The following is a 9,065-nucleotide window of genomic DNA, read 5'->3' as shown; positions in this document are numbered from 1 at the left end:
CTGGATCTAGGAACTTCACAGCGCAGGGACCTCAGTTCTAAAGAACATACTCCATGCCTGGCTCTTCTTTCTTGGAGACCACTAGTTGCTGTTGTTGTTAGGTGCCATTAGGTTGGTTTCAACTCACAGCAATGCTATGCACAACAGAATGAAACACAGCCCAGCCCTGTACCATCCCCAAAATTGCTGCTAAGCTTGAGCCCATTGCTGCTGCCACTGTGCCAGTCCATCTCATTGGGGTCTCACTCCACCTTGCTGACCCTCCACTTTACAAAGCATGATGTTCTTCTCCAGGGACTGGTCACTGCTGATAATATGTATGATATATGAAAGACAAAGTTTAGACATCTTGGCTTCTAAGGAGCATTCTGGTTGGACTTCTTCCAACACAGATTTATTTGTTCTGGCTGTCCATGTTGTTGTTGTTATGTGCCGTGGAGTCGGTTCCGACTCATAGCGACCCTACACAGGGTTTCTGAGGCTGTAAATCTTTACGGGAGCAGAAAGCCTCCTCTTTCTCCCACGGAACACCTGGTAATTTCGAACTGCTGACCCTGAGGTTCGCAGCCCGATTTGTAACCACTACGCTACCAGAAGCCTTGCTTAATAAAACCCATTCTGGTATGGCGCTGTGAGTTAATGCGCCAGACTGCAAAGCTGTTTGAACTGCAAGGTTGGCGGTTCAAGCTCACCAGTCAGTCCTCGGAAACCCTATACAGGGTCACTATGGGTCAGAACCAACTGTACAACACTTAACAACAACAACAACAGGAAGATCTAGTAGTGTAGTGGTTACGAATCGGGTTGAGAACCTCAGGGTCAGCAGTTCGAAACTACCAGCTGTTCTGCAGGAGAAAAATGAGGCTTTCTGCTCCCATAAAGATTTACAGCCTCTGAAACACTGTACAGGGTCGCTATGAGTCGGAATCAACTCCATGGCACATTACCACCACCACCAATTACATTATAATGTGATGTAATTACAGATCTCCTTACACTATAAGGAGCTCTGGTAGCATAGTGATTATGAGTCAGGCTGCTAACCTCAGCGTCAGCAGTTCAAAACTACCAGCCGTTCCGCAGGAGAAAGAAGAGGCTCTCTGCTCCTTTAAAGATTTACAGCCTTGGAAACCCTGTACAGGATCACTATAAGTCGGAACCGACTCCACAGCACACTACCACCAATTACATTATAGATATCATCATGAGGCATTTTTATATCTTATCTGCTAAACCGCTGAGACTCCTGGCCCAAACACAAAACCTTAACTATAACACAATCCAACTAAAAAATGGACAAAGGATATAAACAGACACTTCACTAAAGAAGACATTTACGTGGCCAACAATTACATAGAGAAGTGCTTGCAGTCATTAGCCATTGTTTTTATTGTTGGTAAGTGCTGCTGAGTTGGTTCCAACCCATAATGACCCTTTCTGAGGAGCAGTTGGTGGGTTTGAATCACTGACGTTACAATTCAAACTGACCTTCCACCTCAGTGCATTATCCTGCAGCATCACATCACGACTCCAATTAGCCACTGTTGTTGTTGTTAAGTGCTGTTGAGTTGGTTCTAACCCATAGCGACTCTGTATAGGGCTTCTGAGGAGTGGCTAGTGAGTTTGAACCGCTGACTTTTTGGATCAAACAAACTTTGCAGTCCAGTGCATTAACCCACATTATAGAGATGCAAATATTAATGATAATGTCTGATGATTTCTGCATTCCACTGGGTCACCTCTTTTGGAATGTGCACAAATAGAGATCACAAACAAGAGGGTCAGCAAAAAAGACGAAGACCCTCAATGACATGAATTGGCACAATGGGTTCAAGTATAGCAATGATTATAAGGATGATGCAGGACTGGGCAGTGTTTCGATCTGTTGTACATACAGTCACTATGGGTTGGAACCAACTCGATGGCTTCTAACAACAACATGGTAATACAGCAACAAGATATAGGAAGGAAGTTGAACAAAGGCTCCAGCAACTCCGAAAAGTGATGAAAGGGCTCCAAGGAAAGCACAGAAGTTCAGGAATATACTAGTCAAGAACTGCCTGCCTGTGGTTTTCTAAGAAGGAAGTTTTGCGTGTTTATCTTCAGTCTCCCCAACTAGATAATAAATTCCTTGAGGCTCAGGGCTGAGTCTTACCCTTCCACAGCATCTGGGATCTTTTTACATGAGAAAATGAATGAAGGTACTTCAATGTTCAGTGTTATGCCATAACTTTTCCATCGATCTAGTTTTAAAAGATGATAAAACAGCAATCTACCCAGCTGCAACAAAAGGACATCTAAGTGATTGGAACACCATGGGAAACGGCAAAGCATTTCAGAAAGAGTGATGACGTTGTTAAGTGTCGAGTCCGTTCTGATTCATAAGGACCCTGTATAGGGTTTTCTGAGGCTATAAATCCTTGTGAGAGCAGAAATCTTCATCTATTTCCTGCAGGCCAGCTGTTGGGCTCGAACCACTGACTTTGTGGTTTGCAATCCAGTGCTTATGCTAGTTCAGGTGAAATTCTGATAATTAATACAGTTCAAGCTGAACAAAAATTTGTGGCTTTCCTTGAATGATTGCATAGGTAGGTGTCAGTCAGTGCAACCCCACTTTTGATTAGCAGTACTTTAGATGAGCTCCCTAAAACCAGATCATCCTGCATGTGGATTTCAAGTGACAGCTGAGTAGTGGGTGGTCATTTCCCATCCATTATGATAAGGTTCCCTTTTCCATGGCTTTCTGTGCACTCTGTTAAAGAACTCTGGTTTTCATTTTCCGGACGCATTCTTCTCCCATGACTGCCCTTCTAATGTGCTTGGTTTGACAGGCGATGACTTGGTACTATTTGCAAGGATTTGTCTCTCTCTGCTACGGATTGATTTTACCTATTTTACCTTGATGCCTTAGGATACATTTGACTTCCTGTGGCTGATGGGAGAGTGGATGAGGTCTTTTTCTGTAGATAATAATGACCAGGTGGTTTTATTTCTGGGATTCGATTATAAAATGTGAGGAGTGGAAACTCCTTGTGAAGTGGGGTGCGTGGACCTGTTGGGGCGAAAGGGGAACTAGAAGCTTGGGGGAGGAGCTTGAGCGCTACCTATTGCCCCAATTCTTCCAGTAATCGGGGCCAAGTCTCTGGTTATTGTAGTTCCTCCGTAGGTACGTACGCGGGCGTACCACAAAGACTCGTTTGCCTAGCTGGAGAAGCCACTCACGCCACCGGCAGCAGGGAATGGAAGCGGAGAATGCGGGCAGCTATTCCCTTCTACAAACTCAAGCATTTTTATACATTCCCATTTCAACACATGATGGCTGAAGCTCCTAATTTGGAAACCACGAACGAACAGCAAATACCAGCAGTAGTTCCACTCCCAGCTCCTCCTACTCAGGAGCTTGTACAAGAGGTTCTAAAAGGAAGAAAAAGAAAATCTAGAACAACAAAACCTAAAAAGCCAGTGGAACCAAAAAACCTGCTGCACCAAAAGAATTTGTCAAGTCCATAAAATCAAAAGGAAAACAAGACAAAATTACAGATACGTTTAAAGCGAAAACAAAAGTAGACCGTTTTAATGGTGTTTCTGAAGGTGAGCTTTTGAACAAGATTCTCCCTGATATTTTGACCTTCAATCTGGATATTGTGATTGTTAGCATAAATCCATGACTAATGGCTGCTTACAAAGGGCATCATTACCCCAGACCTGGAAACCATTTTTGGAAGTGTCTGTTTATGTCAGGGCTGAGTGAGATCCAGCTGAATCACATGGATGACTACACTTTACCAGGGAAATACGGTATTGGCTTTACCAACATGGTGGAAAGGACAACACCAGGCAGCAAGAATCTTTCCAGTAAAGAATTTCGTGTGCAGAAATTACAGAACTACCAACAGCGCATAGCGGTGTTTAATGGAAAATGTATTTATGAAATCTTTAGTAGTCTTTGGAGTAAAGGTTAAGAACCTAGAATTCAGAGTTCAACCCCATAAAATGCCAGACACAGAAACTTTCTGCTATATTATGCCGTCTGCCAGTGCAAGATGTGCTCAGTTTCTTCGAGCCCAAGACAAAGTTCATTACTACATTGAACTCAATGATTTAAGAGATCAGTTGACAGGCATCGAACGAAACACAGACATTCAGGAGGTGCCGTATACATTTGACTTACAGCTTGCCCAAGAGGATGCAAAAAAGATGGCTGTTGAAGAATAATACGACCCCAGGTATGAAGCCGCATATGGTGGCGTTTACGGCGAGAATTTGTACAATAGTAAACCTTGCAGCTTCTCTTCAGCTGATGACGGTGCAGCATGACATGGATAATATACTTTGAGTGACATTCCAAATGGGCAATGGATAACTGAGTCATTTACAGACCGGATTCCTTCCTTTAATAGCAATTGTGGGACACAAGGAAGAAGGAAGCCGGGTCTGAGAGGGGTGTTTCTCGGCTCTCCTTAATGCTGCAGTTTTAATGCAGTCGTCAAGAAATGGACCTCAGTTTGCTAACTGAAGTATTGTGTCTAGTAGTGTAATCATAATACAGAACAGTCATGTGGTAGGGTCAACTGTATGAACTAGGTAGTTAGAAAGGAAAAAAGTGTTTTTTGTCTGAGTTTTTTTTTTTTTTTCTTGTAGTCAAGAATTGTTTCCTCTTTTGAGCTACTGCAATTATAGGTGTAGATCCAGTTCATCAAGTTGTATCAGATGACACTTTCTTTCTTTCTTTCTTTTTTTTTTTTCCTCTTCTTTCTTCCTCGGGTTGAGTTCTTTTCATCCAGTCATTGAAGCCAGGTCAAGTGGGTATCATCTGCAAGTGTGGGTGTGCTTGCTTCTGTCTGCCCTCTTATCAGCTGGTCTCTTCGCTTTCTGCTCTAGTCCTCTGTGGCTGTGTCACTGACTCTGAGCCCATGGGCCCCTTGGTCCTGCCTCGCTGCTGACCGATCGAGTCTCCACCCGGGTTGTCTGAGTTTTTGTATTTGAATTAACCATCATTCCAGTTTTTTATTAACTGTACTTCATTTATGAAGAAATTGATTTTCTTTTCGAGTCACTTTTAATCTGTAATATTTAAATGCAACTGGATATTTATAGTTGATTTTTAACTTATGCATAAAACTAGATACACCATTCTCCCTTTTATGCCTAAGTTGTTATTGTTATGTGCCGTGGAGTCGGTTCTGACTCATAGCGACCCTGTATAGAGTTTCCAAGGCTGTAAATCTTTACGGGAGCAGAAAGCCTCATCTTTCATTCACGGAACAGCTGGTAGTTTTGAACTGCTGACCTTGTGGTTCACAGCCTGATTCATAACCACTAAGCTACCAGAGCTCCTTATGCCTAAGTAAGGCATGCTAATAGTAAGAATTATCACTGGGAAAGGGTCACATGTGTTGGGTTTCATTTATGAAGCTAACCGTTGGTGGAATCTCATTGGGTAGGTTTTAGTCATTTGATGGGTCCCTGCATCATATTCACAAAGCCCTTTGCTTTCCCAGTGGTGTGCGTTTGTGAACTTTGCTTAGTAGCAAAGTGGTTCACTGAACCACCCTTGCCTGGCAGGGCACATGGGGCCCTAGCTTTAGCCTCCACCCCGTCTCTTACTTCCGTCAACTCAGACTCACTGCCATTGAGTTGATTCGGACTCATAGCGATCCTGTATAGGGTTTCCCAGGCTGTAATTGTTTACAGCAGCAGAAAGTCTCACCTTTCTCCCACGAAGCAGCTGGTGAATTTGAACTGCCAACTTTGCAGTTAGCAGTCTAGTGTTTATCCTACAATGCCACTCTAGGCTCCTTTTGTACACTGAGACTATTTTGCTGGAATGGTACATTCCAAAGAATGCAGTAGCCCTTTGATATTTTGCCACTTCATCTGTGTTTTACTCGAGAGACCTAAATTACATAGAGAAGGCCCTGAACCTCTCGCTCAGTGTCCATCATTAGTCTGGTTTTCCCTCTTTGGTTTTGTGGATACGACATGGAACATGTTAAGAAGGGAACTTTCAGTCTGATCAAAACGATGCTGCAGGTGTTTGGTAATATTATTTAGGCTGGTGCTGTATGTATGTGAAGTGGACATAATACTGAATTTTTCTTGCTAGGCAAATCTGTTAAGCCAGTCATTTACAGAACTCCTTTCTCTGTATCCTTGCTCTTTGTTACCATGGACTAAGTGGACCTCATGGAAAGGTCACTTTGAATTATGTACCTTTGTGATTTTCCAATGCAGTTTTTGATGGTGTTACAACTAGTCCAGAACCGCTAGGTCTGGTGGATATTGAAGCTGCGTGTTCAAACGCCATTTGCATTCACTCTTATCAACCGGAATACTCTGATTTCAGACTTACCCAGGGAGCATGCTGGTTTTTTCCATATGAAATATTTATGAGGGTCCCACCCGCCCCCTGGAAATTATAAGGCCTTGTTCTCTTTATAATAAGAGAAACAAATTCTTGTGAATCTAAACATGTCTTCTAGCTGTGGCTGTGGTAGAGCTTGTTTTCCTGAAGTTCTAGGTCCAGCTGTGTAGAAGTCACTCATGTTATTTAAATGATGTGCTGTACTGCTGTTTACATGGGCGTTTCGTGCGGGTGCTTGAAGTGCCTTGCATCAGGGATTAGGAGCAATTGAATTATTTTTTCATGGGATTATGTAAAGCATGAAACTAGGTTTTGCTATGAAATATAACTATTGTAACTTTCCAGTAGATTTTTTTTTTTTGAGTGAGAAAATACCCTTTAAATTATGACAAGCACTCACTAGAGAGTAGGTTTGAAGATTTTTGAAGTGTACAATAATGGCATTTTTCATTAAACAATGCAAATGTGTAGTAAATACTGACTTATGTACATGACAGTGTATGGCTTTTTCATTAAATAATATTGAAAAAGAAAAAAAAAATGTGAGGAGTAAGGAAGAGACAGCAGAGGGTACCTATCAGAGAATCAATCATCCACGTATATTGCTGCAAACTGTCTGCTTGGGAAACATGCAAATATTCAACAACAAACTAGGACTTTAAATAGAGGCCAAGCCATTCATTACCTCCATCTTGGGGCCATATAGATTGATGTATACATTTAAATGTATTATCAACATGAAATCAAAATGTCATGCTCTTTGTGGCTCACAGTTCAGCCTAAAACATTTTTTAATAAGGGAATACAAAAGCTTGTTGACAGATGGGCAAAGTTTATTGAAAAGCAAGGAGATAATGTCAAAAAATGATGTATTTTAAGTATCAATGCTACCCCCTTTGTATACAGGGTTGATAGGGACGGGCAACTTAGACATTGGCTACCTAAAATGGGTGGGTGCCTATAAAGGCACAAAGTGACAGGCTTACAAGTTTTCAAGTGGAAGTATAGTTTCAGAGTGTGTAGGGGAAGACAGAATTCCCACTAAATAGCATTCATCTTGTCTAGAGGGTCTGGTAAAAAGAGATGGAGATAAGATTCTTATGTTTCAACAGTGAGTGATTGTTATGACTAATTGCGACTGTCACAACTGTAAAGGTAGAAGTTTTGTATAAAAAAAAAAAAAAAAGGAAAAAAGGGTGGGGTTAATCTTACATTCCAGGAACAGAGGATTCTAGGACCATCAAGGGAGAAGAGCATGAGCGGAATACGGGACCCTATCCAGAGAAGCAGCGACACCGGAGATGGAGGCAGAGATGAGGACATGGAGAAAAAGAGTAGCTAAGGACTCTAGACTCATAGGAAGAGAAAGGTTGTGTGCTGGTGGCCAGGAGGCAGGCTTGCAGAATGTGCCTTTTGGGTGTTTAAATGATTATATACTCCTGAATGTTTTTGTGTACACCCCCCCCCCAAAAAAAAAGAATACACGGAGGAAATTGTAATCATTGTAATTAAACGATGAGTGTAAACTCACTCAATTCACAACAAAAACTTAAAAAAAAATTCATGCTCATCTCTCAGTAACTACAGACAGCACAGAATGAAATAATAAGCTACTGAGTATGCTAATTATGCCCCCTCATGATTACATTTTAAATTTTGTAAATCTTTATTATAGAAGAAAAGCATACATAAAGTGTGCACGTCTTCAGAGAACAGATCAATACCTATGTAAGTGAACAATGCATGTGTATGTGTGTACAGACAGGCACATGTATGTGTATAAATATATATGTTGCTGTTAAGTGCTGTCCAATCGGTTCTGACTCATAGTGACCCTGTATAGGGTTTCCAAGGAGCAGTTGGTGATTTTGAACTGCTGACCTAGGATCAAACCAACCTCACAGTCCAGTGCTTATCCTGCAGTACTACACCAGGACTTCATATATACACATACATACACTATGGGGCTTCAAAAAGTTTGAATATAAATGGAATTGAAAGAAACTAGAATTTTTTTCACAAACGTCTAGAAGCCCCTCATACACGCAACTATCACCAGATGAAGAAGCAGAACATTTTCAGTACTCTAGAAGGTTCTCCTTTGCCCATTAATAGTCACTGCACCCGAAGGCAACCACTGTTGTGACTTCCATCCCATAGAATCATTTTCCTTGCTGATTTAAATGGAGTCATACAGTCATCCTGTTTTTGTGTCTAATTCTTTCTGCTTACCATAATGTTGTGAGATTAAGCTATGCCATTGTATCACTAGTTTATTCTCTCTCTCTCTTTTTTTTTTTTTTCTGAAGCATATTCTGTTGTATCATAATGAGTCCTGGTGTGGCACTGTGAGTTAATGTACTGGACTGCAAAGTCAGCAAGGTCTGTGGTTCAAATTCACCAGCTGCTCCTCAGAAACCTGATACAAGGTTGCTATAAGTTGGAACCAACTTGATGGCATAACAGCATTCTATTTTATAGATAAATTTATTTGTTCATTCTATTACTGATGATCATTTAATTTCTTTGGATGAAATTTAACAAACTGAAATTGTGAATGAAGATACACATCACAGAATAACATCTTATGAAAAATTAAGGAATATACTTTCTCCTCCCTGTACACATTCAGAATCAGTTTGTTTGTGTGTTGTTGTTTTTTTAAATATGAGCATATTAATTTGTCACACGTAGAAATCTC

General features: G+C 41.2%; 1 pseudogene; it reads left to right on the top strand.

Moving 5' to 3' along the window:
- The first annotated feature begins 3,239 nt into the window (after positions 1–3,239).
- LOC102838511 lies at positions 3,240–4,464 on the top strand (annotated as a pseudogene).
- The last annotated feature ends 4,601 nt before the right edge of the window (positions 4,465–9,065 follow it).

This window comes from Chrysochloris asiatica, unplaced genomic scaffold (genome assembly GCF_000296735.1).
Source record: "Chrysochloris asiatica unplaced genomic scaffold, ChrAsi1.0 scaffold00014, whole genome shotgun sequence".
Classification (NCBI taxonomy): domain Eukaryota; kingdom Metazoa; phylum Chordata; class Mammalia; order Afrosoricida; family Chrysochloridae; genus Chrysochloris; species Chrysochloris asiatica.
The sequence above is the reverse complement of the archived record's forward strand: the minus strand, read 5'-3'. Positions and strand labels throughout refer to the sequence as shown.